The sequence below is a fragment of the Anabrus simplex genome, chromosome 5 (genome assembly GCF_040414725.1).
Source record: "Anabrus simplex isolate iqAnaSimp1 chromosome 5, ASM4041472v1, whole genome shotgun sequence".
Taxonomy (NCBI): domain Eukaryota; kingdom Metazoa; phylum Arthropoda; class Insecta; order Orthoptera; family Tettigoniidae; genus Anabrus; species Anabrus simplex.
The window spans coordinates 342,507,832-342,519,292 of NC_090269.1; the positions used below are offsets into that span (position 1 = coordinate 342,507,832).

General features: G+C 38.7%; 1 protein-coding gene across 2 annotated transcripts in view; it reads right to left on the reverse strand.

Moving 5' to 3' along the window:
* The window catches only part of LOC136874088 (uncharacterized), a 149,262-nt gene extending 138,987 nt beyond the window's left edge, over positions 1 to 10,275 (reverse strand). Inside the window, exon 1 of one of the 2 annotated variants that reach the window (XM_068227654.1) lies at positions 10,130 to 10,275. The gene's annotated coding sequence lies outside the window, so the exon portion shown is untranslated. Of the gene's footprint in view, positions 1 to 9,811; positions 10,090 to 10,129 lie in introns of those variants that run through there. The other variant, XM_068227655.1, reaches the window with a different exon arrangement.
* Positions 10,276 to 11,461: the final 1,186 nt, after the last annotated feature.

Genomic DNA, 11,461 nt, shown 5'->3' on the forward strand with positions numbered 1-11,461 from the left:
GACATGTTTCGCCCTTCATTGAGGGCATCATCAGTCAAATTATCACCTCAAGGCAAAAAATCAGGTACCTGGTTAGTAGTTGACAGCATGTTGGATTTTCTTATCCCAATACACGTTTTTCGATGATTTTACGTTCATAACTCACCACTGAAAGTGAAAAAGAAAAATCGGGGCTCAAGTTGCATCCGAACCCTCTTCCATCTATGTGTGTTAAAAATTTCAGATCTCTGCATGCCGTAGATTTGGCTGAGCATTGTGCACACATACACAGACAACCACTTCCTTTTATTATTATACAGTAGCTTCCAAATCAGTATCTCCACCACCCTTTCCAGGACTGTACACTCCAAAAATCAAGTTGTCTATTATCTTTAGAGATGAGCCTTACACCTAGAATTACCGGGAGAGTTGGCCGTGCGGTTAGGAGCGCACAGCTGTGAGCTTACTTCCGGGAGATAGTGGGTTTGAACCCCACTGTCGGGAACCCTGAATGTGGTCACACCAGGCAAATGCTGGGGCTGTACCTTAATGAAGGCCACGGCTGCTTCCTTCCAACTCCTAGGTCTTTCCTATCCCATAGTCGCCATAAGACCTATTTGTGTTGGTGCGACGTAAAGCCAGTAGCAAAAAAAGAAAATTACACCTAGAATTTAATGTTTGTCATCTTTAACTTTTCTGTAGCTTACAAAGTCTTCTTTCACTAGAATTAATACTCTCCCTCCTACCATTCCTATCCTATCTCTACAATAAACACTCTAGTTCTGTGAGGAAATTTCTACATCCCTAATATCATTTCTCAGTCATGATTCAACTACTCTTGCAATATCTGGTAAGTTGAATTAATTCTATTCCTTTCTTTACACTACTTCTATGGTTTAACATTTTTATATCATACCTACTTTAAGATCCCTGTACCCCTACCATCGCTCCCTAGTCCATCCGGATTCCTTGAATGTATCTGCGGTAATACGCACATGCGGCCGACTGAGCCTCCTTCATAGTCCACCAATACTCATCAACAATTACCTCTCAGCGACACATCAGATAACTTCCACTTCATACAATACAACTTTCAACAACACGCCGGAACCCAGCGCACATCGGCACGAATATGGCGTGCCACTACGGCTTCTCTTCGCAGTCAGAATGAGAAGATGCCTCACCCCAGCTACAACGCTCTGACTCTGCAGTTTCCGTATACATTCTAATCTCTCCACCGCAGTTCACAACACAAGCAACTCTATTCTATCTCACCAGACCAGTAAAAAACAATAACTTCATCCCGAAGTCCGCCATACTTTATTCCACGGAACAATATCAATTTGTCTCACCGGCACCTCACACCGATGTCTTCACATCACATTCGATGCTACAGAAGTCAACTAAAAGAATAAGCGAAAGTTTCAACCCGCAACATTTTCCTAATTAGCAATTACCCACTAATAACTGTCACCATTGTTGCCATTCAAACGCACGGAATACCCATGAATCTCCATCCACACTGACCAGTCTCCGTACCGATCTCGGTGCTGCAACCAGACAACTTTCAGCTTGATGCCTATAAAACCTCATTTGGCTATGAAATATTTCCCTACCCCCGGTGATTTTAACTATAATAAACCGCTCTACATATTTCTGAAATGTCAATGCTAATTCCTTCTTCCAACCTCTAAAACATCAGGACGCACTTGGTACTAGAATTTTTTATCCTTGCGCACCAAGCTGCTCTTGTGTAATTATGTATATAATTGTAAATTCTCAACTGTTCAATTAGATAATGTAATTACTATATAGTTACCAACCATTGACATTATTTTTTTTCTTTTTTATTACAAACATTTACGCTGAATGTTATAACGTAAATATTTTTTAAAACTTTATCTGAACTGTTCAATTGAACAATGTAAATACTGTATAGTTACCAACCTTTCACATTAATTTTGGTTACAAACATTGACGCTGAACACTACACCTTTTCTCCCTTAGTTGTTATAATGTATATTTTTAAACTTTATATATTCCTATGATTGCGTCAACTGTTCTCCAGAGCACCACTGCCGAACTCTACTTTTTAAATTTTACGCATTGGTGCTGACTTTTCATCTATAAACCTATATGTTCAACCATCACTTTTGTACAACTATTTCCCATACTTAATTTTTGTATGTGTATTAATAATATGTATTAATTTGTGCATGTCAACTACTAACCAGGTACCTGATTTTTTGCCTTGAGGTGATAATTTGACTGATGATGCCCTCAATGAAGGGCGAAACATGTCTCAAGTGGAATCAATAATAAATTCCTAATTTATAAAATTTATGTATTGAATAGGTGATAAAACGAACCTTTTAGCATCCTACATTCAGTATCTTCAATACGGATAACAATGATTTTTATCACTTGCGGCTACATCAATATCGTGAAGGCCTTTGATACCGTGGATCACGCGCTTCTTTCACACAAACTTTCTGAACTCCCAGCTCTCATTAACAGCTTTCTGAGTGGAAGATTAAAGCACGTGGTCCTTGGTAGATGAAGTTCTTCTCCCGCCACCACACTCTCTGGTATCTCACAGGGCATTGTCCTAGGCCCCCTTCTTTTTAACCTGTTTATTGATGATCTTATAGATACTGTTTCCTGCAATTCATGTGAAATCCTTCTCTTTGCAGAGGACTGTAAAATCTTCAAGTATGTAGAATCTCTCACTGATATAATCTACTTGCAAAATGCATTTGATTCACGACCATAATGGTGTACTACATGGCATCTTAAACCTCATCCCTCCAAGTGTTTCACCATTCATTCGCACTTTGTAAATCCCTCATATTCCACAAATAACACCTGCTGAACAATTGATAATCTAAAAGACCTGCAAGTGCATTTCGACAGTAAATTGTTGTTTGTTTCACACATAAACAACGTCACATCATGTGCTATGTCACTCCTTGGTTAACTCCACAGGTTTTCCAACATCACAGATATAAATGCCCTCAAGAGGATACTACATTTCCTGTATCTTACCGATTGTGGAATACACCTCTCCTGTCTGGTCCATTTCTTCTTCAAATCTCAGAATCTCAGCCACCTTGACCGTGTACAATCTTTCTTCTGCATGATTGTTAAGAGCCAGGGTCCCTGTCTGTTGCAACTTGACCACTATCCAAGTGCTTGTGAGAATAAAGATCAAAAGTCTTTCTCCCCAACCTAAAAACACTGCTATATCAAGCAGCTAATGGTTTATTTAGGTCACCCGAATTACTTTCCTTATTCCCCTACCATGATCCATAGTACCAGAATGACGATCCTCTTCCATATTTCTTACTCCCAGCTTTCTCTTAAACAAAGGTTGATCTGTATATGTAATCCAGCCATCTTTAAACACTTCATCTATCAAAAGGAACCTAGATATCTTTCCCTCGTATCCTTCCTTCTGTCAAGATAATTCTCACATGACTTAATTTTCCTTCTGGTTCTTTCTGTCTCTTCTCCTGCAATTAAGTGAATTTTCCTTTGCTTATGTTGTTTATGTAAATATGTAAAATATAGGATTGAACCGCTTATATTATGTACATTTGTGTCCTTGGTAAATGCTTATATATTTTTTGTTTTACATTAATAACTAATGTACATATTACAGATCTATGTAATTTGGTGTTAAGAATGAATGAATGAATGAATGAATAAATAAATAAATAAATAAATAAATAAATAAATAAATAAAATATTCATATTCACACAAAGATTATAAATCACAATACAATGTTAGCCTACTTCAGCTCTTTCCTTCGCATGACTTACACAAAGATTATAAATCACAAACCAATGTTAGCCTACTTCAGCTCTTCCCTTCGCATGACTTACACAAAGATTATAAATCACAAACCAATGTTAGCCTACTTCAGCTCTTCCCTTCGCATGACTTAACAAATATGAAATTCATATTTGCATCTCATGCACAGTCCTATGCCACATTTAATGCATTCAGTATGTGTTTGACTGAAGCATATCTCCCAAGCGCATCTTCGCTGAACACTTCCATCACAGGAAATAAAATTATTAATTCCATCGTACCTAACTTGATCAGATACCCAATGTCCTGTTGCATTGCTTCTTGAGACAGGAATACGGCCTGGCCATGTGAAAAATTAGCGGATCTCGTCAAGTAAGGGAGTATTTCTCGCCTGAATGGAAGCTGTTGCAGATCACCTCAGGCCTTCTTCACAGACACCCAGACATTGCGTGGGATCTGGTAAATGCAGCACGGGTGAAGTAGCGGAGATTGTTATTAGCGGAATACTGTGTAGGAGGGATATTGGCTGGAAGGTGATCAGGGATTTAAATGAGACTATGAAGTGGGTAAGTGGGAAACTGGGAGTGAGATTTCTAGATCCTAATGGGTGGGTAGGAGGAAAGGATCTGCCCTCCAATGGCCTACACTAGAACCACAATAGTACATATAAGTAAGGAAGTTAGTTTAGAACAGTTATAGGCAGATACATTCAAGGAAACCAGATGGACTAGGAAGCGATGGTAGGGGTACAGGGATCTTAAAGTAGGTATGATATAAAAATGTTAAACCATAGAAGTAGTGTAAAGAAAGGAATAGAATTAATTCAACTTACCAGATATTGCAAGAGTAGTTGAATCATGACTGAGAAATGATATTAGGGATGTAGAAATTTCCTCACAGAACTAGAGTGTTTATTGTAGAGATAGGATAGGAATGGTAGGAGGGAGAGTATTAATTCTAGTGAAAGAAGACTTTGTAAGCTACAGAAAAGTTAAAGATGACAAACATTAAATTCTAGGTGTAATTTTTTTTTTTTTTTTGCTACTGGCTTTAAGTCGCACCAACACAAATAGGTCTTATGGCGACTATGGGATAGGAAAGACCTAGGAGTTGGAAGGAAGCAGCCGTGGCCTTCATTAAGGTACAGCCCGAGCATTTGCCTGGTGTGACCACATTCAGGGTTCCAGACAGCGGGGTTCAAACCCACTATCTCCCGGAAGTAAGCTCACAGCTGTGCACTCCTAACCGCACGGCCAACTCTCCCGGTAATTCTAGGTGTAAGGCTCATCTCTAAAGATAATAGACAACTTGATTTTTGGAGTGTACAGTCCTGGAAAGGGTGGTGGAGATACTGATTTGGAAGCTACTGTATAATAATAAAAGGAAGTGGTTGTCTGTGTATGTGTGCGCAATGCTCAGCCAAATCTACGGCATGCAAAGATCTGAAATTTTTAACACACATAGATGGAAGAGGGTTTGGATGCAACTTGAGCCCTGATTTTTCTTTTTCACTTTCAGTGGTGAGTTATGAACATAAAATCATCGAAAAACGTGTATTGGATAAGAAAATCCAACATGCTGTCACCAAGATTAAACGTATAGATTCACCGCTGCTAGGCAATGCACATATCAGTATGATAGGTAGAGAACACATGTCAAGGAGCCATTTCAAGTCCATCGTGCAGGAAGCGGATGATGAAGAAATAGAAAGAATGTATGAAGATATGGAAGATTTAATACAATATGTAAAAGGTGATGAGAATCTAATTGTGATGGGAGACTGGAATGCAGTGTGGTAGGCGAAGAGCCACACACAGTCTGTAATATCCAGAAGTGTTTGTCTATGTGTATGTGCAAGTGTACCTTCAGGCAAAACTAAGTCACGCAGAGATCTGACATTTTAAACATAGGTGTATTGTTCGATAATTATTTATACAGGTAAAAGACCTGTTTTCATTAAATGTTTGTATTACTTTTAACATACATACATACATTATCATTATAGACTGTTATGACTTTCAGCGTTCAGTCTGCAAGCCTCTGTGAATTTACTAAATGTCGCCACAATCCTCAATTTGCAACTAGTGTTGTGGCCTCATTTAGTTCTATACCTCTTATCTTTAAATCGTTAGAAACAGAGTCTAACCATCATCGTCTTGGTCTACCTCTACTTCTCTTACCCTCCATAGCAGAGTCCATTATTCTCCTAGGTAACCTATCCTCCTCCATTCGCCTCACATGACCCAACCACCGAAGCCGGTTTATGCGTACAGCTTCATCCATCGAGTTCATTCCTAACTTACCCTTTATCTCCTCATTCCAAGTACCATCCTGCCATTGTTCCCACCTGTTTGTACCACCAATCATTCTTGCTACTTTCATGTCTGTTACTTCTAACTTATGAATAAGATATCTTGAGTCCACCCAGCTTTCGCTCCCGTAAAGCAAAGTTGGTCTGAAAACAGACCGATGTAAAGATAGTTTCGTCTGGGAGCTCACTTCCTTCTTACAGAATACTGTTGATCGCAACTGCGAGCTCACTGCATTAGCTTTACGACACCTTGATTCAATCTCACTTACTATATTGTCCCCGTTAAAATTGGCGATATTGTGAATATTTTCAACAAGTGGAAAGTAAAAGTTTTATTGTCTGCTTGGAACTGCAGTGTGTCATTTGGGGAGTAGTGGCGAGCTAAGAACGAGTTTTTTCGTCGTTCAGAGGGGTGATACACGGCCTGGACTGTGCCAAGGTCAGAGCAAACCACGTGACTACCGCCACACACGCGCAACTCACAATCTGGAATAGTCTGAGCCAATTAAATGAGACCATCAGCCAATTACCGTTCTCGTTGAAGATCACACCTCCCAGGCTGATAAGATAAAAAGGCTTTGTTACGAGTAAATCGCTCTCTTACCCTGAATATTCTTCGCTGTGCTGCTGTGTGGGACACTACGTTATCGGACCACGTGGAGAAGTAATTTCCAGTTCAAGTCAACGCCCGTTCTGCCAGAATTTAGCGAGAATTAGTGAATTTCTATGGAATAAAACACGCCTTAAGAACCAAGTTAAGTGTGACTGTGTAGACGAGCTATTGATATTCGACGTGTGCTTGTGCAAAATACTTAATCTTGTCATCTCAGTTACAGCTTGTGACCGGAATTCTACGGAAGTCGTCTTAGAAGTTGAACACCTCAAGATGGACAATTCCACAACCATCAACAACACAACTTCATCGAGGGACACCTGCTACAGAGCCTCCATGGAGCTGTAAAATGTGAGGCGTACCTGGTAATTGGAAGGAGACTGACTGGAGGAAAATGCTGGAATAATTGACTGTCGACGGGAATCGAACTCCATCTACAACTTGAGTACCCTTTTAATTTAATTTATCTGTCTTACCTTTTGTACAACTAGAAGTCTTTCTTCTTTAAGTCGTAGATCTATTAGTTTGCTGTAGTTAGAAATATTTCATTTTTCCACTTCTTAAGGTGTCGTGGTAGACTAGGTACGTGTGAATGAAATTTTGAATCTATTAGAGTAGACATGTAGGTTGTCTTTGATTGATTTCCCATGCTTAGGAGCTTTATACTTAATAATCACTGACCACACGATAAATCTACTTTCCTTGTAATGTTGAAAGTTACTGGACTGAAATTTGCGTGTACATTTTGAGTGAATAGGGTCGAACCTAGTGTCTTTCAAGATCACTTGTTGTATTTATGATGAAGTCATCTAATTTTACGATATTCCACGAGGATCAGTAGATGTAATAATCACTTAAATAATAATAATAATATTGACTAAAGATCGGGTAAAACAGAATTAAACGCTCGAGAGCCATAAAATTACTGTAGAGTCCTTATATGTGAGATTGAATGTGCTCCGTTCATGAAGGGTCTGGAATATGAACAATCCAGAGGGATATTTGACGTATAATTGAGCAATTGATGATTTAATGGTGATATTTGATTTATTCTTGTGTATTGGGAGCGCAAGATAGATTATAATTATTGGAGCACGTGTTGCGAGTGTATTTCACAGGTAGGGAATAAAAATAATACGATTAAGGCTCACGCTCGCGATAGTTTCAACCTGTAGCCCAAACGATGGTAGTGCTTATGGATTTTACTAGAATCTTCCATCATAATTTCATGAGTTAGATGAACTTACGTTGATACGTGAAATGTGTTTCTACCAAGTGATACCCATGACTTCGATCACTAGCCACCATTAATGAAGGATAATTTCAGTACACAGATTATTTCTGCTAGATATTACGCGTCCTGACCACTCGTAAAAATCATGAATAAACTTGCCAAAACAGGATTCGATGTAAATAATGTATATAAAGACGTGTTTCCTAGTGTGAATGTGTGTGTGTATGTAAATATGTATATTTCTCTTGTATCATGTTGGTCCCATTTAATTTGATCTGGTCGTGCACTTGCTGCGACGCAGATTACACTCATCGTTGTGTGTTGCCTTAAGAAGTAATTTTTCATGCCCTTAAGGGGAAGTTTGATCAACTTAAGTCGAGGAAGACTAGAAAAGGATTTATTTTCTTCATTAGCGAGATTTAAAAGGAAAGATCATCTCGTTATTTTACGAAGGCACTCGATTTGTAAATAAAATTTATTTAACTAGCTCACACGTGGATAATGTAAATTTCTGACTCATTTATAGTTGAACTTTGAAATATTTTAAGATTAATTTGAATGGAAATGCAATACAAAGATCAGAAGTAGAAGTTCGTTAGCCGCATGATTACTTCGAGTTATGGTGAAACCAAGTCATTAATAATTAATTGAAAATAATTATTCTGAAATGCTAATGACGATCATTATGTAAATGATGCAGTGGAAAATTAATGAGAACACGATCGTGTGACAGTGAAACATAGGTTAATTAAATGATGAGAAATTATTAATAATAATAATAATCAAAATAATAATTAATTAATTTTGAGAATTTTGAAATCAATTTTCATTTTCTACTGAAGTTCATGTTGGTGTCATTGACTAATATTAAATACTGTAAATGATAAATTCAGTTGAGTACATCTTAAAACCACGTGTTGAGACTACTTTGAATTGGTAAAACTTTGAACACATTTATTGTAAAACCCTCGTTAGCAAGACAGCTGTTAATTATTTTACGAACCACTATGTTAATTTATTTAAATTCTTTCAATCAAATATTCTGATTTGGAAAGGCAAGAGGCCTAATTTTTCTTTGGTTTTCATTACAGCACTTTTCAAAATATTCAGCATGGATGGTTTTACTGCACCATATGCCATACTATATTTGTGTAGATAGGAAATGAGGAATCAAATTGGTGAGAGGAGATTGATTTGGGTAAATTTGATGAGGAGAAGAGATAGAATGATAGGGCACATCTGAAGACACCCAGGTCTTGTACAGCTGGTTTTTGAGGAAAGTGTAGGTGGTAAGAACGGTAGGGGTAGACCAAGGTACAAATATGACAAGCAGATTAGAGCAGATATAGGATGTAGTACTTATGAAGAAATGAAAAGGTCAGCACAGGATAGGGTTACACGGAGAGCTTTATCAAACCAGTCTATGGACTTTTACCGAGAACGGTACAGCAGAGCGTAACTTTATATTGATACAGAAGTGTATCCATTGGCATGCAAGATATCTGGAGGTATATAGTTGTATTATTGGTATGCTTGTTTAGTTTATATGGAGAATATATGTATATACTAATGTCTTATGACAAAGACTATTGCATTTGCAGTTTAACGCCAAACAAACGATTCAATGATTCAGATTTTACAATATGAGGGGAATGAAGAAACGCGTGTTCCTACTTCACTTACCGGTACAGGTTGACTTCCAATTTCCAAAGAGGACTAGAAAATGTAGTTGGAACCATACCATACTCTAGTTGGGGTCCCACCACAGACAAATATGAATTCTCCTCTGTTCATCATTAACTGCAATAATTTTATACGAATATGACAAGCAGATTACAGCAGATACGATGTAGTACTTACGTAGAAATGAAAAGGACAGCACAGGATAGGGTGGCACGGAGTGATGTATCAAACCAGTCTATGGACTTTTACCGAGAACGGAACAGCAGAGCGTAACTTTAAAATGATATAGAAGTGAATCCACTGGCATGCAAGATATTTGGAGGTGTATATATATAGTTGTATTATTGTATTATCACGTTCTTTATCAGGCACTTGAAGAACTGCGTAATGGTGATACTAATAGGCCTAACCCAAGTGACAGTATAACCCACGTGTTCAAGTGGACAGTTGAAATGCATGAATCTATACCAATAACGAAGAGAAAATGGTAAATACCTCGTAAACGTATTAACAACTGACACTGAAACTCAACAGAACTAAATATCCTTCAGAGGCTTTAAACGCAACTAAAAGCCATGCCGCTCATCACTATAATCACTATAATATTGATAAACAGATATTCACTGTTGCCAACACCTGATGACGAAAAGTAGTTGTGCCAGCGAACGGACACTGCCTGCTCGATCTGCATCAAAGAGAATGATCTGCATATAAGCAGCCATCGGATGTGCGAGCGGAGCACGTTGTCTTGTCTTGTCTTGTCTTGTCGTGATGGGATAATCAAACACAAAATATGGAGGAGGCGGAAACACAAAAGAGAAAATGTAAAAAAGGGGGTTATGAATTCAACTACCACACAGGAAAATCACAAGGACACGAGGTACTGGACTTCACGCCAGGCTGAGTACTACTTGGCGACTTTCTACCAATCACACATATGACCGGGTCGACATATAAAAGAAAGAGAAAGGGGCGTAACCTACAGTAGAGAGTTGGTGTCATAAAGGAAATTCGAGAGGGCAGCCACCATAATAGGCGTGGGATCGAGTATCCAACACGTCAGATGAGTAGGTAGCGCGAATTGTGTTCGAAAAAAAGGTTGTAACCATTTACGCCTGCTAACTTCAAGTAACGGACACTGAAAACTATATGATTAATGGTAGCAATCGACGTACGACACTTACAGAGGTTAGACGCGACCAACTTCATCCGAAATAATTGATCCGGCGTGCACATATGGTTAAGCCGCATACGTATAAGATTAGTTATATGACGTCGAGTATAAGGATGTTTTGTAAACCACGGAGAACGTGAGACATTCGGAAGGAGTGTGAATAAATGTCGTCCTTTATGACACGCGGGGTTACTCCACTCAGTCTGCCAAATCTGTCGTATCGTCTCGCGACAACTGCTCCAAAACACCATGAATGGCAACATCAAAGAAAACGCCACACCCTGACCGTGCACAGCTCCTTGAGCTAAGAGATCAGCCTGTACATTACCAGTGATATGTGAATGACCCGGAACCCAGATTAATGTAATCTTTTTACCTCGTTGGTGCAGATCGAAACACATTTTTCGAAGATTTTGAATGTACCAATGTGATCGGGAACTGGAATTTTTAAAGCACACTCAAGGAATCAGAAGCAATATATACATTATCGAGGTGTGAGTACTTAACGTATAGTAGGGCTTGACGGATTGCGAAAGCTTCAGCCGTAAAAATAGAAGTCTCTGATGGGAGGGAGAATTGTTTGGATAGAACAAGATCCGGGGAGAAAAAGGCCGCCCCCACACCTGGGGGGGGGGGGTTGCAAGTTTTGGACC